Raw genomic sequence first — 9,153 nt, 5'->3', positions numbered from 1 at the left:
GTTATGCTCAAAATTTTGCTCACAGACAAAGAGGAAACACACTTTACATATAAAGCAAAGAATTTATTCTCAGTATAATTGAAATGTTAACAGGATAATCATTATTAGTTGAGATTTAATTATTACAGGTAAAGAATAACAATACAAGCATAACCGATACACATAGTTCTCATTTTCCACCCTTTTTGAGGGCGCTGACCCTCTCCCTGCTCCTCTGGGCCCCAGTGTAGGTGGTTTCATGCTGGTGATGGCAGGAGGTTGTTACAGCAAGTCATCATCATTTGAAGGCTTTTTCTGGGAAGAACATGATGTTGACATTGACGGTTTCTTCTTCTTCATCCCAGGATCCACCTGGGGGCATTTCAGTATTTGCTAGCATGCTTTTACACCTTTACTCTTTAGCCACAGACACCCCGTCAATTAGAAAAATTGCTATTACAGCTAAACCAAGTCAAACAAAGCTGCAGACAGGTCACAAAATATTCATAAAGAGCAAGCCTGAAAAGCTGCAGTCCTGAGGCCTTGCAAACTCAGTACAAAGCGTGTGGCCTATTACTAGCAGTCACAATACCATATTACATGCTTACAAACTAACAAAACTCATATAAACATATTTTTGAAATGAAACCTTCAATGATGAACAGTTTACCTCTGCTGTTGCTACGAGAGGTCTGCTTGTCACTAGAAATCTCTCAGGCAGGTAGAAGAGTTTCCTTAAAATCTGTTGCCTTGCACACTACATCTCCAACTCTCCATCCTGCAAAATGTTATTCTGTACTAGTTTTAATGCTGGGAAAAGAAAGAAAAATGTGGAGGAGTTGAATGGTGTTGCCTGTTCTAGGAAGAGTTTGTGCATCCCTACTCAAAAAAACCCCAACGGCATTCCCTTCAATTTCCGTGAGAAAGCTTTTCAGGGCCAGAAACAGAGGTCATAAATGCACTCATAAATCTGCTTCCAATTAGTGCAGGTGTGAAATGAAGGTGACATGCAGGTAACTGAATGTTGTGGTTGTATGTAGAAATGGAAGCAACCTGTGGACTGTGAACCAAGCTCGTTCCCCTCTGGAAGCTACCTGTACTAGCAGAATAAATCACAGAATAATTGAGGCTGGAGGGCACCCCTGGAGATCGTCTGGCCCAAACCCATGCTCAGAGCAGGGTCAACTAGAGCAGGTTGCTCAGGACTCCATCCAGTTGAGTTTTTAATGTCTCCGGGGGTGGAGACTCCACAGCTTCTCTGGGCGACCTGTGCCAGTGCCCAGTCACACCAACAGTAAGAAGCTTTTCTTATGTTGAAGTGCAGCCTCCTGTGTTTCAGTTTGTGCCCACTGCCTCTTGTCCTGTTACCGGGCACCCCTGAGAAGAGCCAGGCTCTGTCTTCTTTATTACCGCTCCATCAGGTATTTATATACATGGATAGGATCCCCCTGAGCCTTCTCCTCTCCAGGTTAAGCAGACTCAGCTCTCTCAGCCTCTCCTCGTACGAGACGTATTCCAGTCCCTTAATTATCTTTGTGGTCCTGTGCTTGACTCACTGTGGTAGTGCTGGGGAGCCCAGGGCTGGACCCAGCACTCCAGGTGTGGCCTCACCAGCACTGAGCAGAGGGGAAGGGTCACCTCCCTCGACCTGCTGGCAACACTCTGCTAAGGAGAAGCCGCGCTGGGCTGCAGAGCCCAGAGGCTGTCCCACAAGAGCCCAGGGGCATGAGCAGGGCAGCGGCTGGGCTGAAGGGCGGCTGTTCCTGCAGAGTGCCCATCCGCGGGGCTGGGGCTTCCACAGCAGCCGTACCTCGTCAGCGAGTGGCGGGAGCTTCCCCGCCAGAAGCAGAGCGAAGCTGCTGGCCTCTCTCCTCTCCATATGACGCATCAGGTTCCCGAGGACAAGCAGGGCCTGGATCTTCAAGTCTGCCTTGTGATTTTGCAGGGTGCTCAGCATGTCTTCCTGCAGGAACTGCATTTCTCTTGCCTGTGTGAAGCACGGGATTTCTTTTATGGCAAAGCGGTGGAAAACCTCCCCAGCCAAAATGCTGCGTCCACTGAGAACCAGCCTCCCGTCCGGCTTCCTGGCAGGCGCTACGGGAATGGCTGCAGCAGCCTCCTGTCTGGCGGCAGCCACGCGCGCATGGATGGGCACGAGGGAGAATGGGGGCAGGGAAGGGAGGGCAGGACAGCAAAGGCTCTGTCTCCCCTGACCAGCCACCCCCTTTTCTGACACCCACCTCCTTACTCTCAGCCAGGCCCAAGCCACCGCATTACCCACAGCCCCAGACTGCCCACGTGGCTCCACTTGACTCTGCCTTGCTCACCATCTCGGCTTTTTCCGACAGCGTGACGATGGCTCTCAGTGCCAGCTCTTGGATCACGGGGTACGTATACCGCGAAAGAGATTGGAGGCGGAACGCGTGTTTCAGTTCCTTTGGAAGGTCATCGCAGGCCAGCAGCTGAAACGACGAGGGCAGTGAGAGGCTGGCAGAGCCTGCGGGACTCCCCGCGCTGCTCAGGGCACGGGGGCCTGACCCGGCCCGTCCTGCGGCCAGCCCTGCCTCTGGATGTGCAGGTGGTTATGAGTGCTACCCCCAGCAGAAATGGGTCGGGGCCGGAGGTCCTGAAAACGGACCCCTGCTGTCCCAGCTCTGGCAACTGTCATCCCACCCTGCAGCCATGTGTGCAAAAGGGCTGGGTTCAGAAGCGTCTCGGAGAGGCACTGCTTGCCACCAGGCCTACCTCAACGTAGAAAATCATGGCGACATTTATCCCGCATTCCCCCACATGGGATTGAAGAATCTCGTACGTGTACCACAAGATCCAGGATCGATGATCAACTGGGCCCTTCCGCATCTCTCTGGCAGGGGAAAGAAAAACACCGCTGGGACTGAGCAGGGCAGGCAAAGCCTTGCTGGGATTGCACTGCCAGCCTAACCACGATACCCCAGGCCAGACACGTGTTTGTGCTCAGCCACAGCTTCTCCACAGCTTGTTCACAGCGACCTGGTCTTTCCCCAGGCAAAGAGGGCCCCTTTCCACTCTGGCTGTGCCACCACGAGCGTTGCGGCTGCGGCCTTGTGCCCTGGGGCGCTGGGGACCCTCCCTCAGCCACGAGGGATGGGGTTGCGGAGGCACTGCTGGCTGAAAGGGGCTCTCACCTGGCCAGCACACTGATTCCTTGGAGGTGGGTCTCAGTGCTGAGAAGCATGTCCCAGCCACCCTCCTCCTGGATCCTGACAACATGCTCTTGGTAGCCAGCAGCACAGAGCAGAACTTTAATGGCCTTCGCTGCAAACCTGCGTGCAGAGCAAAGCCCAGTCACACACAGGGCACGCGCCCGAGTGTAGGAATGGCAGGGGAAGGGGATGGAGCACTTGAAAGGGCTGGGTTGCTTGGCCTGATGCTGTCTGCCGGATTTCCAGAAAGCCTCCAGGGGTCTTGGGAACTCTGCAGTGTATGCGATCTGGAAGACCAGTGCCATGAGGAGCTTGGGGAAGTCTGCTGCTCCCAGTTTCTGCTGGCAGACGGGGTGCTGGGCGAACCTGCACAGGACCTTGGTTGCCTGTGGAAAACACACAGCGACAGGTCTGACGGCAAAGACACGGCTCTTGCACTGCCAAAGCCCTTGGGTTGCCCATGGGTTGTGCTCAAGCGCTGGCCCCAGCCACAGAGACTCCGATGGAGACGGCAACCCAGCTGCCAGGCCAAGGCCAAGGCCCAGCAGCCCTGGGGGCTCCGCTCCTGCTTCTGACGTGGCCATGAGGAGCCCTGAGGATGAGGAAGATCTGGGCTGGTCACTCACAGCTATGGAAGGCTCATACATGGCCTCTGACACGATCAGGAATCCTGGTAAATGCTCCTGGATCACACTGAGCAGCTCCTCGAAGATGGTCTCGGAAGTGCTGGGCAGGGAGACCATCACCTCCCACATGGCCAGGGCAGCACTGCAAGCCAGAGCGCTCTGTTAGCAGGGCTGCCTCAGCCTGTGCGCAGGCTGTCAAACAAGGCCTCGGGGCTGCCAGGGCTGAGACCTGTCACAAGAAGGAGAGATCCACAACAGGCTCATGACCATATCCCTGGGGCACTTCTTGGTCAGCAGGAAAAGGAGTGATTCCAGGCTGTTCCGGGCTGCCTCCGTGCAGATGGCCTCCATGTTTTTGTGGATGCACTCCACGATCTTTAGTGTCTGGAATAAGTAAAGGTGAGGATGGTGCTACTACTGGAGTGCAACCATCTTCTCAGCTGCCGCTGAAAGTGGTGCCCCATCCTTCTCTGCTGGCTTGAAATAGCTTCAGGTGCCCAAGACACCAGCATTTGGGTGGGAGGGAGGGAGGGAGGGAGGGAAAACGCCAGGCTGCTTACATCCATCAGCCAGGAGGTAGGGTCTGTCACGGCCATGAAGAGCATGCTGCAGGCCACCTCCTTGTCACAGCTGCTGGAGCCTCTCATGGCGTCAACAGCTGTGAGGACCACGTCTGTCCTCTCTGAAGGCTGGAGGTATTTTCCAAACACCTATGGGAAGAAGAAAGGGAGGGAAGACACGTCACGCCGAGTGCCCTCATTGTGCTGCTTTGCCGAGCTGTGACAGCAGCTCCGGAGAGAGATGCCTGGCAGTGCTGGCAGCATTGCCCATGGGAAAGCTGGAAGTGGGCTGCAGTCACTACAGGGCAGAGGACGAGAGCAGAGGGACCTCAGGGGGAGGGAGGAGGCTTGGGCTGACGGGCACAGCGTGCTGGCCCTACAGAGAACCAGGGCTCGCTGGTGGCCAGGAGGACTGGAGCTGCTGCGGGGATGCTGAAGTGCAACCCTAGGATAGTCCCTTCCTGGGGACAGCAGGTGCCCTTTGTCACTAGGGAGAGCCAGGCCATGCCAGTCCTGCTGCTTCTGCGTCCCTCTGCTCACTTGAGTCCCCTGCTGATGCCACGCACAAGAGTCCCAGCAAGGGAGGAGCTCATTACCATCGCAATGTCAATGGTGTCGCAGTGCAAAGAAAGCCAGGAGGCGCTCTCAGCTTCCCATTCCCTTTGGAGCTCGGGATGCTCTGGACTTCCTTCTGATAGCGTCCTGCCTAAAGTGGGGGGAAGGAAACACAGAACAGTGGGTAGGACAGAGGATCTTTGCCAACAAGCTTACCAGCTGGGGAAAAGAGCTTTTGGCTAAGGAGGGAGTTTACAACCTACAGTCAAGGGTAGAAGTGGACAGGGGTGTAAAGCAGAGGGTGATGGGAGATGGGAATGAGAGGGACCTCAGGAATGATGGAGAAGGATTAGATGCACCTGCCTAAAAGCGTAGGTATACAAATCACAGAATCGTAGAATGGTTTGGATTGGAAGGGACCTTAAAGCCCATCTCATTCCCCCCCCTGCCCTGGGCAGGGACACCTTCCGCCAGACCAGGTTGTTCCAAGCCCCATCCAACCTGGCCTTGAACCCCTCCAGGGACGGGACAGCCACAGCTTCTCTGGGCAACCTGGGCCAGGGGCTCACCGCCCTCACAGCAAAGAACCTGGCCTTTTGCTTTGGCCTTTCTGCCCGGAAGGACCCAACTTGTTGTTGTTTCTCTTACATTTTCGCCGCAGGGTGAACTTGTAGAGGTATCGAAGAGCATCCGCAGCCTCAAAGCGGATCTTCTGGTTGTTGGTAGCACAGCACAGGAGGAGTCGTCCCACCAGTCTGCCCAGGTCCTGGAAATACTCCTCCTCTTCACCAAGGTCAGGGTTGTCAGAGACGCAGAGCTGAGGGAGGGAGGAAGCACTGCGAGCTACAGTGTGAGCGCCGGGCCAAACCCTGGGGGTTGTTACCAAAGCCTATCCCTGAGATATTATTAGGAACTGCTGTTGAAAGGCCCTACGTGTCTTCTCATGAATAGCGAGGATTCTATCCTTGACTTTGTCAGGCACAGGCTAATGAAAGAACTCCTAATCAAGGGAGGTGAGTATTGCATCATTCTCGAGGAAGTGCATCGAGCACGGGGACATTGCGCATGGTCCTAATCTACACTTTTGGAGAAGTTTGGCCAACTTGGCAGGAAAGTGAAAGTTCTTAGTGTCTGAAGCTGAACTACCTTCATTATAATAGTACAAATCACGCCCGTACGTCAAAAAGCCCCTTGCCCAGGCAAAGACCCTTCCCTTGAGCGCACGTGGGAGCTATAACTTGATGGTGTAATCGTATGGAAATTACTAACCTACCAAATATGGGTAGGAGGTACTTATATTATAATGACGTTGTAAAATGTGTATAAAAATGGTGTGGAGAGATCTGATGGGTGTGCATGAACGGGGGAGAGATCCCCCACGCAGCTGGCACTGCCAATAAACCGATGTCGGCTTTTCTAAGCTACAAACCTGGTTTGGCGCGTGAGAGTTTCGTTAGGGATTTTGGTAATGGGGTGAGCAGAGGCTGTCTGGGCCTGAGGCCCCTTACCCCTGCAGAGGAGGAGTTGACAAAAGATGCCGTCAGCCAGGCGATGGCGTTCACAGCCTCCTGACGTTCCTCTGGTCTCTGGGACCCTGTGAAGGGCAGCAGGAGCTGCGAGAAGAAAAAGCTGATGCTGTGCCCCAGGCTCTGGCGGCTGTTCCAGGAGTGGCAGCTCTGCTCAGTGCCTGGCAGGGGTCAGAGCGTTTGCCAAGGCTTCCTGGGAACAGCAGCAAAGCTTGTCACTGGTTTGGTGTCCCTAGAGGCCCTCCAGCCTCAGGGAAGAGTCCCCGCACCAATCTGCCACCTCCAGGGAGGTCAGCAGAGCCCAGTCCCACTGCAGCCTCTGCTCCTTTCTCTGCCAGCCTCCAAAAGGGGCCTTCTGTTCCCCTCAAGGTGGAGAGGACATCAGGGCAGAAACCTCCCTGGGGGTAGTCACTGGGGAAGCTGGGATCTGATCTGGAAATGCCAGACCTGCAAGAGATTCCGCCGTTGCGAAAGGCTGAAGGACGAAATGTTGACTAGCAAATCCTTCAGCAGCTTGTCCAGAACACTCCGGTCCTGCAAGGAAAAGAGAAGGTCACAGGGCAACTTTATGGACCCCTCTTACCCACAAGACACTGGTGTCTTTTTCTTGTTGTTTTTATCCCCAGCTTTGCACACAGGACGGCCCTTCAGGAGGATGGGAGGAGCTGGAGGGAGAGGCGGGCACAAGACAGACGGCCGTCCCTTAGGTTTTCTGGGCTCCCCAGTTCAAGGAGGACAGGGAACTGCTGCAGAGGGTACAGCAGAGGGCTACCAAGATGATGAGGGGACTGGAACACCTCTCTTATGAAGAAAGGCTGAAGGATTTGGGTCTTTAGTCTGGAAAAAAGATGACTGAGGGGGGATCTTCTCAATGCTTCTAAATACTTAAAGGGTGGGAGTCAGGAGGATGGGGACAGGCTCTTTTCAGTGGTGCCAGTGACAGGACAAGGGGTAATGGGCACAAACTTGACCATAGGAAGTTCCACCTCAACATGAGGAGGAACTTCTTTCCTTTGAGGGTGGCAGAGCACTGGCACAGGCTGCCCAGAGAGGTGGTGGAGTCTCCGTCTCTGGAGACATTCCAAACCCGCCTGGACGCGTTCCTGTGTAACCTGCTGTGGGTGACCCTGCACTGGCAGGGGGGTTGGACTAGATGATCTCCAGAGGTCCCTGCCAACCCCTACCGGTCTGTGATTGTGTGATTCTGTGTACCTCTCCTGAGTCTTTGAGAGAGTCCTTGCTGCTCGCCTGGATGTCCTTCTCCTCGCTTGGTGGCAGATCCAGAAGGCTGCAGGAATCAGAAGACTCGGGATCTAATAAAGCAAGAGGGGGTGTGAGCTGAGGGAGAGGGAACAGCGATACCCTGCATCCAGCCACGCGCCAGCTCCCCAGGACAAAGCCAGCCCTGGGCGCGTGGACCGAAAGAGGGGACGCACATGGCGTTTCCCCCATGCTGGTCAGGCCTGGGATGTGCCCAGCAACCCACGGCCATGCAGGAGCATGGCCAGGCAGCAAAACGCCCATCACTCACCACTCTGCAGCAACTGGACCACGCGCACCGCGTCATGGGTCGGTGGAGGGCTGTCTTCATCTTCCTTTCCTGCCCAGGCCAGCCAGGGCTGCCTGGGGGGTCTCTGCTCGGTCCTGGAGAAGGAGGAGAGGCCATGTGGGGTGGGCATGGGGGGAGACCACGCTGCCTGGCCCCAACTCGGCACTGCCTGCGGGGAGAGCCTGTGGGGCCAACGGGGCTGTGAGGGAGCAGGGAGATGTGTGTGTGGGACAGGCTTTTCAAGGAGCAGCAAATCTCCTGGGGAGGGAGGTTTGTGGGCAGCCAGTGAATATTCACGGCCCCATGGCGGGGCTGGGCAGAGGTTCCCGCTGGAGAAATCCCAAAGGGCTTTCGTGATCCGGCACGTTTCCCCCCAGGGCACCCATTCAGCCCCTGCCTCTTACCCGTGCTGGGGACTGGGCAATCTCTGGGAATTGCCTTGCTCCCGTGGGGACACCAGGGGGTGGCGGGGAAAAAAGTGACATCGCTCAGGGCTCCTGGTCAGCCCTGTGCTCCTGCCCTTTCCCGTTGCCGTGCTCTCGGACACTGAAGGGCTGCGGCCGACCAGCACCAGGAATTCTTCAGCCATGTTCACCCAACCAAGCATTCATAGAATCATAGATAGAAACATCGAGGTTGGAAAGGACCTTTCAGATCACCAAGTCCAACTGCTGTCCCAAAGCAGGGTCATTTACCTGGTGTGCAGATGCCAATATACACACAGGGTAGGAATATTATCTATTTATTTAATTTCTGCAGCGGTGGTAATCCACAAAGCTAGCACACCAGACTAAAAACTCTTCAGAATATTGATATGGTCCAAAATACAGAAATACAAGATTATAACTATTGGTTAGGACCTTAACAATTTCTATTGCTTAGTACAGTCTCTCGCTTTCATTTAATTATGTCCTTTAATTGATGTGCGCCTACTCCGGCACCGTGGCGGGGGGGTAAATCCAATTCAATCTTCAACTGAGTTGGTGGTCGCCATCTCCCACTCCCATTTACCTTTCCCCAATTACTGCTAATTTTTGTTGACTTCATGCCTTACCTTACACTACATCTCCAATTCTCCATCCTGCAAAATGTTATTCTGTACTAGTTTTAATGCTGGGAAAAGAAAGAAAAATGTGGAGGAGTTGAATGGTGTTGCCTGTTCTAGGAAGAGTTTGT

The sequence above is a fragment of the Rissa tridactyla genome, chromosome 1 (assembly GCF_028500815.1).
Source record: "Rissa tridactyla isolate bRisTri1 chromosome 1, bRisTri1.patW.cur.20221130, whole genome shotgun sequence".
Taxonomy (NCBI): Eukaryota; Metazoa; Chordata; class Aves; order Charadriiformes; family Laridae; genus Rissa; species Rissa tridactyla.
Note: the sequence above shows the minus strand (reverse complement) of the source record.